The sequence below is a fragment of the Pongo pygmaeus genome, chromosome 9 (genome assembly GCF_028885625.2).
Source record: "Pongo pygmaeus isolate AG05252 chromosome 9, NHGRI_mPonPyg2-v2.0_pri, whole genome shotgun sequence".
Taxonomy (NCBI): Eukaryota; Metazoa; Chordata; class Mammalia; order Primates; family Hominidae; genus Pongo; species Pongo pygmaeus.
This window is the reverse complement of record NC_072382.2, coordinates 8682628-8693947: the sequence shown is the minus strand read 5'-3', so window position 1 is coordinate 8693947 and position 11320 is coordinate 8682628.

The following is an 11320-nucleotide window of genomic DNA, read 5'->3' as shown; positions in this document are numbered from 1 at the left end:
TGGGTCCTCTAAGGCTCCTTCCTTCTCCCCTCGCTGTCGGTCACACCTCTGCAGGGCCGGCTCTCTGATAGAAAGTGGAAGGCGGTTTTAGAAACTCGTCACCCTGCTCTCTCCTGGCCTCGGGGGCTGCACAGGTCACTGTCCTGTAATGTCTCCCGGTCAGAGAGCCCAGGACTGCCCAGCCTGGTGGGCTGGGGATTGGGCTTTGGGTAGGGCACAGGTGCCACCTTCTGTCCTGGCTGTCCTGTGCCACCCTGGTCTGTGTCTAGAGGAGTGAAACTCCCAGGGTTGGGCTGGGAGTATTTGGTGCACGCGGTATGGGGAGGGCTGAGCCCAGTGCCTCCTGGGAGACTTGCCCCATGTGCAGTGACCCACAAAGATGGGATTCCTTGGCCTGAACTCTGTGATAGAGTGTGACTGAGCTGCTGGGGGACATGTGAGCCTCAAATCTATAGAAAGACAAACAGCCACCTTGGGTGCCCAGGATACTGGTGCCCGGCCCCACATACACCCACATACTTCCCAGATGGCTCCCACATTTTAAGATTTTAAAAATGAAACCAAAAAATAAATTGAAGAAAACTGTAAACTTTAAAGAATAATTAGCTGGGCGCGGTGGCTCATGCTTGTAATCACAGCACTTCAGGAGGCTGAGGCAGGAGGATCGTTTGAGCCCAGGAGTTTGAGACCAACCTGAGTAACGTGGCAAAACGCCATCTCTACCAAAAATACAAAGATTAGCCAGGCGTGGTGGTGAGCGCCTGTAGTCCCAGCTACTTGGGATGCTGCGGTGGGAGGATTGCTTGAACCCGGGAGACACAGGCTGCAGTGGGCCCTGATTGAGACACTGCACTGCAGCCTGGGTGACAGACAGACCCTGTCTCAAAAAAATTAAAAAAATTTAAAATAATCTTGGGGTGAGAAAACTGTAGACAAGGTGCAAAACCCAGTAGACTGAAAATGCACGCTTGGCCCTGACACCATCGCTTTTGTGCGGCTAAAGCTGCAGGGCTGAGTCTTAGCCTGAAAATGCACGGTTGGCCCTGACGCCATCACTTCTGCGCGGCCGGAGCTGCAGGGCTGAGTCTTCGGGTGCCCTTCCTTGAGCTCTGTATTCTGTGTGGTTTGACGTCTGACTTGATTCTGTTTTCACCTTGGCTGCTTCCTTTTCTTCCTCAGGAAGGGTATCCTGGGGTGTCTAGGCTGGGACTAGGACTTGGGGCAGTCACAGTCTGTTTCTCTCAAACACCTAGGAAGAGGCTGGGAACAGTGGCACACGCCTGTAATCCCAGCACTCTGGGAGGCTGAGGCGGGTGGATCACTTGAGGCCAGGAGTTCGAGACCAGCCTGGCCAACATGGTAAAACCCCGTCTTGACTAAAAATACCAAAAAAAAAAAAAAATTAACATGGCATGATGGCGAGTGCCTGTAATCCCACCTACTCAGTAGAATCGCTGGAGCCCAGGAGGTGGAGGTTACAGTGAGCCCAGATGGTGCCACTGCACTCCAGCCTGGGTGACAGAGTGAGATCCTGTTTCAAAAACACAGAAGCCTAGGAGGTGCTTCCAGGGTTGGGACTGGGCAGTCAGGTGTCCCTGGCATGGACCCCAAGCCCCAGCCTAGTGTCCAAGTCACACCTTGACGTCTGCAGGAAATGGCCCATTAGGAGGCTGTCAAACCTGCTGTCACAGCTGAAAATGACCACAGCCTGGACTAGAGCTTAGGTGGAGCCAGGGTAAAACAGACCAGCTTCAGCTCTGAGGCCAATTTTCTGGCTCTAGTAACTGGGCAGACTACGTGGTGAACCAGGGGCCTCTTCGTTCGCACCATCTTGCCTCCTCTGTGCATCTCTGGCTCTTGGTCCCAGCCCAGAGACTTCCCTTCTCTGCCCTGGTGTACTCTGCTCTGCTCCCCAGCTGTGTCCTGCCCATGTGCCCAGGGCTGGGAGGGGTTGGGGACTACCAAATCCCTGGAGGCCTGAGCCCCCAGAGCAGACAGAACCCAAGGAGGCTTCCCACCTCTGCTGCTCGGTAGCCAGACGACACCAACAGTGCTTCCCCTGCCCTCAGGTACCTGAGGGGCAGCGATGGCTCAAAGGCTGCCCTGAGGGTCAGTGAGGCCTCAGCCAGGGCCTCAGCCAGGGCCTCAGCCAGGCGGGTGGCACTCAGGGAGGACAGGGTGCTTATGTTTGCCCTCTGTGTTTCCCTTCACTGCTGCCTGACCTGGGGCAGGCATGGACAGACCAAGTCTGTCTTACCTACAAAATGTGCGTGTTGAGGGTGGGGGGTGTGATCTCAGACTTCTAGGGCCACCCTACTGCATAGTTGAGGACTGATCCTTCCACAACTTCAACAAAAATGTACCAAGCATCGGCGAGCGCTGCCTGAGAACCCAGAGCAAAGCCGGACAGGCTGCCTGGGCCCGTGGGACATGGGCCCTAAGGGCAAGCAGCCACTGCCCAAGGGCACAGCTAGGTGTGAAGGATGGGATGAGGCCCAGCTCCTGCCCTCCCAGGGCCCATCTCTCCTCGGGATGGGCCTTCCGGGTGTGGTGATGCCAACCCCAGCCCACAGCCCAGCAGTCCAGTGATGCGTGGCCTTGGCTCTGAGCAAGGCCAGGACGGGGTCTTCATCTTGCTCTCGGGGCCTGCCCCCTCCTGTTCCCACCCCCTGCCCAGGTCCTCCAGGCTCCTCCAAGCCTTAGCCTGTGGCCCCAAACCTGCCCTACCCAGCCCCAGGCAGGGCCCTGCCTCTTCCTCCACAATTCAGAGATGCTCTGGAGGGCCCAGGCAGGCCCTGCCAGCACGAGCTCCCTGTGGACCTGGGAAAAGGTGCCCTTCTGGGCAGTGGGCGCAGGCCTCAGGAGCATGGCCTCGTGGGCAGATTCGCCCCCATTCATCCTACAGCGTGGTCCCTGGCGCCCCTCAGTGCCAAACCCACGATTGCCCCAGGGCCTTAGTTCCCTGCCCTGCCTTCCCCAGCTGGTCCTGTCATTGTCCCTTGGCATCCTCAAGAAGGGCTCAGCTTAGGTGTACATTGGGCAGTGGGCTGAAGGGGACAACCAGGGTGAGGACCTGGCTTTGCTGGTGTCGGGTCTCTGCATTTCAGTGCCGTGGGTGGGAGGGGCAGGCTGGTCCCAGGAAAGTGGGGATTCAGCAGTAAGTTCCCAGGAGGAGCAGGATTAATTGGCTGGAGTTCCCAGAGAGATCCACCAGCAGCCACGTGGACAGTGGAGAGCAGGGTTGGGGCTGAGGACCCTGGCAATGCAGAGGTTGCTAAAAAGACTTTCTGAAACTGTGATACTATTTAGAACCCACAGGAAAAGTTGCAAGTGATACAAACTGTTTCCCCTTGAACCATTTGACAATCGGTGGACAAGGGGATTCCGTACCGCCCCAACTAAGTGTGTGTTTCCTGCAAACAAGGGCATTCTCCCACATAAACTAGCGCCACCCAGGACATGGGGAAACGTACCGTTGATGCGTCACTTCCACCTCATTTTAGACCCCAACTGTCCTAATGTCTATTTTTTTTTTTTCATTGAGTCGTGGTCTTATTTATTTACAAGCACTGGATGAGTCCCTGGCCACCCCCAGGACAGAGCAACCCTACACAGCCCCAGCCCAGTTAAATACTACAGTTGGGAGCTAGGGGGCTGGAGGGAGGAATTAAGGGAAATACAGGACTAGGGAAAATACAGGACTAGGAGGAAATTAAGGGAAATAGGGACACATACTCTGTTAAATGGTCACATACGGGCCAGATCCTGTGGTCTGCAGAGCCACGGCTGTCACCAGCCCCACACCAGGACGTGGAAGGCAGGGAGAAGAGCCTGAGGGAGCCAAGGCAGGCCAGGGGTGCCCACCCGTCGTGCCCTGGAACGTGGAAGGGACAGGAATGGCTCTTGGAGTGTATGGGTGGGAAAGACAAGGCCAGAACTGTCTTCTTATGGGACCCAGTTTTAGGAAGAACACCTGGTTTGCTTTTCCGTAAACAGCAGCCTTGAGGGAGCGGCTGCCCAGCAGAGGCTCTGCCTACCCCAGACCCGAGCACAGCCCGGCTCCTTCCCACCTCTACCCAGAAAGGACGGTAGCTGCTGGCTCCCAGCTCCCTTGAAGGGGCCAGGCACAGTCTGTGAGTCCTCGTGGGGCTCAGGAGAAGCTCTGGACAGGGTGGCTGACCTTCAGGCAGGCCCGAAAGAGGGCCTGGCCCAAACACAGCACAGCCAGCAAGATGACAGACACCAGGCTGCATGGAGGCCTCCGTGTCGCCCTGCATGCTTCCCTGAGCCAAAGTAGGCAGCAGATATGTCACTTCCACGGATATCTGCACCCATAGAGGACACTTGCCTACAGTGAGGGTGACATGTGAACTCTGTCCACGGAACAGTATTCCTGCAGTGCCCACGGATGGCCCTGACACCCACCTGAGGTTCTGGACCCCACAGTGATGATTCCTTTGCAGTAGGGCCGAGGGCAGGTAACCCGCCGGGAAGTCACTTTGCAGATGAGACAGCTAGGAGGACTTCAGACATCTTTCTCCCTCGGGTGCATTCTGGATTGGAGCAGCTTTGTTGCAGGCACTGCATTGACTACAAGCTGATGAGTTCTGCCTTCCACCTTGATGAGCAGTGGACAGTCACTCCCCAGGCTGGTCAGGGTGAGTAGGGGGCTGGGTGTACCTCATAGAAGGGGGTATGCCTGGGGTGGGGCAGGTTTACTGGCTTCACTCAATGGTACAAAGAGGGTCAGCTCCTCTGGGCCCAGCCCCACCCCCATCCCACCCCACTAAATCATTGCCGAAGGAAGCCTCTCCATCTGCGGCCACCACTAGCAGGTCACCAGCCTAGTAATGTCCTTTTTACTTTTTTTAAGACAAAGTCTCACTGTGTCGCCCAGGCTGGAGTACAGTGGTATAAACATGGATAGCTGCAGCCTTGACCTCCTGGCTCAAGTGATCCTCCCACGTCAGCTTCCTGAGTAGCTGGAACCACAGCTGCATGCTATCATGTCTGGCTAATTTTTTTGCAAAGATAGGGTCTTGATATGTTGCCCAGGCTGGTCTCAAATTCCCGGGCTCAAGCAATTCTCCTGCCTCAGCTTCCCAAAGTGCTGGGATTGCAGTACAAGCCACACCCAGCCAATAGTCTGTTTTAGAAAAAGGATTCAGTTCAGGCAACTGCACCCATTGCAGTTCTGGCCGTGAGCCACCACACCCAACCAGAATTATTTCAAAAGATTTTAAGACAGAATATTTTGACCTCACATCCCTAGTAGAATATCTATTAAAAAAATTTTTTAATTAACATAATGAAATCTTAAACACATTTAATAGTCTTATTGTTAGTAATAATAATAATGATGATATTGGCTGGGCATGGTGACTCGTGCATGTAATCACAGCACTTTGGGAGGCCGAGGCAGGAGGATTGCTTGAGGCTAGGAGTTGGAGACCAGCCTGGGCAACATTGCGAGATCCCCATCTCTACAAAAAATTTAAAAATCAGCCAGGCATGGTGGCATGCACCTGCAGTCCCAGCTACTCAGGAGGTTGAGGCAGGAGGAGTTGGAGACTGCAGTGTTCTAGGATCACGCCATTGCACTCCAGTCTGGACGACAGAGCAAGACCCTGTCTCAAAAAAATCCCAAAAAATACAAAGAAAAGAAAACTGAAGCTGTGTAACAGGTACAATGGGGTTCATTATTCCATTCTATCTACTATTGAGTATGTTTGAAAATTTCCATTATAGAACTTTGTTTAAAAAGAGAGAGCAAGAACATGTTGGCTTAGCAACAGAAAAGTATACATATGTTCAGCCAAAGACATGAATAAGAATGTTCTTAACACCACTATTTATAACAGCCCCAAACTGGAAACAACCCAAATGTCCATTAACAGAAGAATGAATAAATAGCTGGGCATGGTTCTTAGTGCCTGTAATCCCAGCTACTCGGGAGGCTAAGGATCCCTTGAGGCCAGGAGTTCAAGACCAGCCTGGCAACATAGTGAGACCCACCTCTAAAAATATTTTTTAAATTTAGCTGGGTGTGGTGGCTCATGCCTGTAGCTATAGTCCCAGCTACCCGGGAGGTTGAGGCAAAGGATTGCTTGAGCCTGGGAATTTGAGGCTACAGTGAGCTATCCTCACACTTGTGAATGGCCACTGCATCCCAGCCTGGGTGACAGAGTGAGACTCTGTCTCTAAAAAAAAAAATCAACAAAGGGTAGACATTCATATAACCGAATGAGTAACATGGATGAACCTCACGGACATGAAATTGTACATACTGTCTGCTTCCATTTAATACAAAATCTGGAAAAATTCTTTTATTCTGTTAGAAGCAGTATAGAAGCCTGGGTGCGGTCACTCATGCCTGGGAGGCCAAGATGGGAGGATTGCTTGAAGCCAGGAGTTCCAGACCAGTCTGGGTAACAAAGCAAGACCCTGTCTCTACCAAAAAATTTAAAAAATTAACTGGGCATGGTGGTGTGTGTCAATAGTCCCAGCTACTCAGGAGGCTGAGGCACAAGAATCACTTTAACCTGGGAGGTGGAGGTTGCAGTGAGCCGAGATGGTGCCATTGCACTCCAGCCTGGGCGACTGAGTGAGGCTCTGTCAAAAACAAAACAAACAAACAAAAAGCATCGTTTTAAATAATGACATAAATATAAAAAATGGCCAGCATGGCTGGGCGCGGTGGCTCACGCCTGTAATCCCAGCACTTTGGGAGGCTGAGGCGGGTGGATCACGAGGTCAGGAGATCGAGACTATCCTGGCTAACACAGTGAAACCCCATCTCTACTAAAACTACAAAAAATTAGCCGGGTGTGGTGGTGGGTGCCTGTAGTGCCAGCTACTCGGGAGGCTGAGGCAGGAGAATGCTGTGAACCCGGGAGGTGGAGCTTGCAGTGAGCCGAGATCGCACCACTGCACTCCAGCCTGGGCGACACAGCGAGACTCCGTCTCAAAAAGAAAAACAAAAAAGGCCAGCATGAGAATGAGTGAAAGTTCATAAACTCTTCCTATGGTGACTCACATATGGCATAAGGAACTAGCTCATTGGTTTTGCCTTCTCCTTCCTTTCTTCTGTAAGGTTCTTCATTTCCCAGGCCTGTAACTTGCTGTCTTCCCACTACGGTGCCTTCTAATAAAGAGCTTCCAAAGCGAAAAACAATGTAAATCTTTGCTGTGGTTATTTTTTGACTCATCAAAAAAGGCACCAAGCCTAGATGTTTTTAAAGCTTCAAAAGTTTATTGACTGGCACGGTGGCTCACACCTTTAATCCCAGCACTTTTGGAGGCCAAGGTGCGCGGATCACCTGAGGTCAAGAGTTCAAGACCAGCCTGGCCAACATGGCGAAACCCTGTCTGTACTAAAAATACAAAAATTAGCCGGGCATGGTGGCAGGTACCTGTAATCCTAGTTACTCAGGAGGCTGAGGCAGGAGAATCGCTTGGGGCCTGGGAGGCGGAGGCTACAGTGAACTGAGATCATGCCATTGCATTCCAGCCTGGGTGACAGAGTGAGACTCTGTCAAAAAAAAAAAAAAAAAAAGTTATTATCTAAAGGCTTTACCTTTGGATAATAGATCATTCAAATGCTATTTAAACTACTCCAGATCAGAGAAAAAGATAGTAAGCGCTCTTAACATATTTTATGATATTAATAAAATACTGATAGCCAAATCTTATTATTTCTGAAGTTTGTTTCCTAGAAGTTCCTTCCGTCTGTTGGTGATAAACTCCTATATTCTGTTGGTCTGAATGTCTTCACCGTGGTGTAGGGAGGAGACAGCCGTCCTGGCCCCCAGGGCTATGGTGAGAATCAAAGCTGTCCTGCCTTGGGCATGTCTCCAAAGCCCAAACACACTGGGAAGACGGAGTTGGCCGCATTCAGGGTCTCCACTCAGGCCAGGCTGGGTCCCACTTCCCTCTCCCTGAGCCCCGGACACACCGATGCTGTCATTGTATGCTGATTCTCCGAGTCCCTGAGCCCCGTACCTCCCGGCCTTAACGAGCCTTGCCAGTGTCCTCCCCACCTCTCCGCTGCCCAACAGACACAGCACGCCACCTGCTCTGCCTTGGGTCCCAGGCCTTTCCCTCCCCAGGCACCTGTTCAGGGGGAGTGAGAGAAGCAAAACAGCCTTTCTGTGCCAATGCACACTCCACCTGGGGGAGGAGGCAGAGAGGAGGAGGGGTCCTCAGAAACGGCTGATTTGTCAGCCCTGGACAAAATGAAAGGGAGAAGCAAGAAGCAGGAGGACAGACGGGCAGGTCTCCCTGCGGCCCACCCCCCCAAAAAATGAATGTGTGGACCGGGCGCAGTGGCTCACGCCTGTAATCCCAGCACTTTGGGAGGCTGAGGCGGGTGGATCACCTGAGGGCAGGAGTTCCAGACCAGCCTGGCCAACATGGTGAAACCCCATCTCTACTAAAAATACAAAAAATTAGCCAGGCGTGGTAGCAGGTGCCTGTAATCCCGGCTACTCAGGAGGCTGGGGCAGGAGAATCTCTTGAACCAGGAGCCGGAGGTTCCAGTGAGCCAAGATCATGAAGCAAGGAAGGAAGGCAGGGCGGGAGGAAGGAAGGGTGTGGCCACAGATCGTGAGTAGGATCGATAAGACAGACCTCCATTGCTGAAAGCTAAATTATGGCAGACACAAGGTGGCTGGGAGACCCACGTGAAAGAAGGCACTTGGAACCTTCAGAGAAGAATGCAGGGAGGCAAAACCCCCAAAGGCCTGAAAGCTTCAGCAGTCACTAGAAGGGGAGCTGAATACATGTGCTGAGGGGCCCTGGGGAGACGACCCCTTCAGAGGCCACAGTTCTTAGGTCTCACCAGCCCCTCCTTGCTGCCCACCTACCAGGTCCCAGGCTCCCTGAATCCTCAGACATTAACTACAGGGGTACCTCATCCTTGTCCAGAGCAGGGTTTCTGGGGGACACAGCCACAGACACCACCCTGTGAGTCCTCCTGTACCTCAATTTGGGTGCTTTCTAACTGAAAGACCAGGGCGGCCGGGTGCGGTGGCTCATGCCTGTAATCCCAGCACTTTGGGAGGCCGAGGCGGGCAGATCACCTGAGGTCGGGAGTTCAAGACCAGCCTGACCAACATGGAGAAACCCCATCTCTACTAAAAATACAAAATTAGCCAGGCGTGGTGGTGCATGCCTGTAATCCCAGCTACTCGGGAGGTTGAGGCAGGAGAATCGCTTGAATCCAGTAGGCGGAGGTTGCGGTGAGCCGAGATCACGCCACTGCACTCCAGCCTGGGCAACAAGAGTGAAACTCGGTCCTCAAAAAAACAAAAAAACAAACCAGGGCAGTTCCCCCCACCCTCCAAGCACTGTACTCCATCTTGTAAATGCTGCTGGGGAGGAAGGCCACTTCTGATCATGCTTGGTGAGTGAATCCATCTCTGGGAGCGTGGAACTTGTGTTCACAGTGGTCTACCAGCGTCCTAACTGCTGTTGGGGCATGTGGACCCTTTGATTGGACCAAGAATGCAGTTCCCTTATGAGACTGTAACTGGGTTAGATGCTTTCCGGTTCTGTAGCCCAAGGCAAGGTGCTGACTTGCTGGTTTTACGTGCTTAGGGTGACCTCTGCTGGTGGCTTCTCTAAATGTTGACTGAATACACAGCCAGGAACTGCCGGTACCTTCTTACATCAGCCAGTAGTTGGGGCCACATTGCTACCAGGAGGAAAAGAGAGTGCTCTTCTCATACAAGAATTATTAAAACAAAGTGATGCCCAGTGCTATTCAAGAATGAACAGCCTGGTCTGGTTAGTAACAAAGGATTCTGGTACTTGGCAACTCATTGTGGATTAGCAAGGGTTAAATAACAAAGTGGGTATTTTAGCGTCATGAGAATCTATAACTGAAAGAATTGCTGCCAGTACTGGCACCTGCTGTACAGCCCTGGGCACTACTAGTTGTTGGTTTTTTTTTTTTTTTTTGGTTGGAGTCTTGCTCTTGCCCAGGCCGGAGTGCTCTCAGCTCACTGCAACCTCTGCCTCCCCTCCTGGGTTCAAGCGATTCTCCTATCTCAGCCTCCCAAGTAGCTGGGATTACAGGCGTGTACCACCACACCCGGCTAATTTTTGTATTTTTTTAGTAGAGACAGAGTTTCACCAGTTGGCCAGGCTGGTCTCGAACTCCTGACCTCAGGTGATCCACCTGCCTTGGCCTCCCGAAGCGCTGGGATTACGGGCGTGAGCCACCGTGCCCAGCCTGTACTGCTAATTCTTCATTCCTCAGTGTCACCAGATGAGGCATGCGGCATGCCTCCACACCTCCCACAGGGGCTTTTGGATTCTCTTGCAAATGTCACCAGTGGATCAAACACATACACAGCATGAACCGCTGGTGGTGTCCGTGGTGTCCTGACTTCTCGCTTCATCAATGATTTTCTGAGAGCGGCTCCCACTGAGGAAACTGCCCACACTTCTCTGCATGCTTCTCAGACACAGGTCAGAAGAGATGGTTGGGCCTTGAATGAAGACAAAACCCAGGGTTCTGTGGCCCAAGTCACTTTCCTGGGGGACAACTGGGCAACTACTAAAGATGAAGCACCAGGCCGGGCATGGCGGCTCACACCTGTCATCCCAGCACTGTGGTAGGCCAAGGCGGGTGGATCACCTGAGGGCAGGAGTTCGAGACCAGCCTGGCCAACATGGTGAAATCCCGTCTCTAGTAAAAATACAAAAAAATTAGCTGGGCGTGGTGGTGCAGGCCTGTAATCCCAGCTACTCGGGAGGCTGAGGCAGGAGAATCACTTGAACCCTGGATGCGGAGGTTGCAGTGGGCCGAGATCACACAGTTGCACTCCAGCCTGGGCGACAAGAGCGAGACTCCATCTCAAAAAGTAAATAAACAAATAAACAAACAAACAAACAAATAAATAAAAATAAGTAAAAATAAAGCAAGCCTTGTAAAAAGAAAACAAGTGCACATGGAATTCGGACAATGGCTGCCTTGGGTGGGACAGCAGAGAATGGGCTGGTCAGGGTAGGACGGGAGGTGGAGTATGTTACTTGGGTTATTATTAAAGTAATTATTAAAGCTTTTATTTTGTGGTGGTGGGTTTGAAGCTGCTCACATTATTAAAAATAACCAACTAAATATTTAATTATTCTTGACTTTTAATTTTTTATTGAAAGGGAGTCTCACTATGTCATCCAGGCTGGCCTCAAACTCCTCAAGGGCTTAAGCAATCCTTTCCCTTCAGCCTTTCAAGTAGCTGGGATTACAGGCATGTGCCACCATGCCCAGCCAAAATGTTTAAATATAGGCCAGACTCGGTGGCTTACGCCTGTA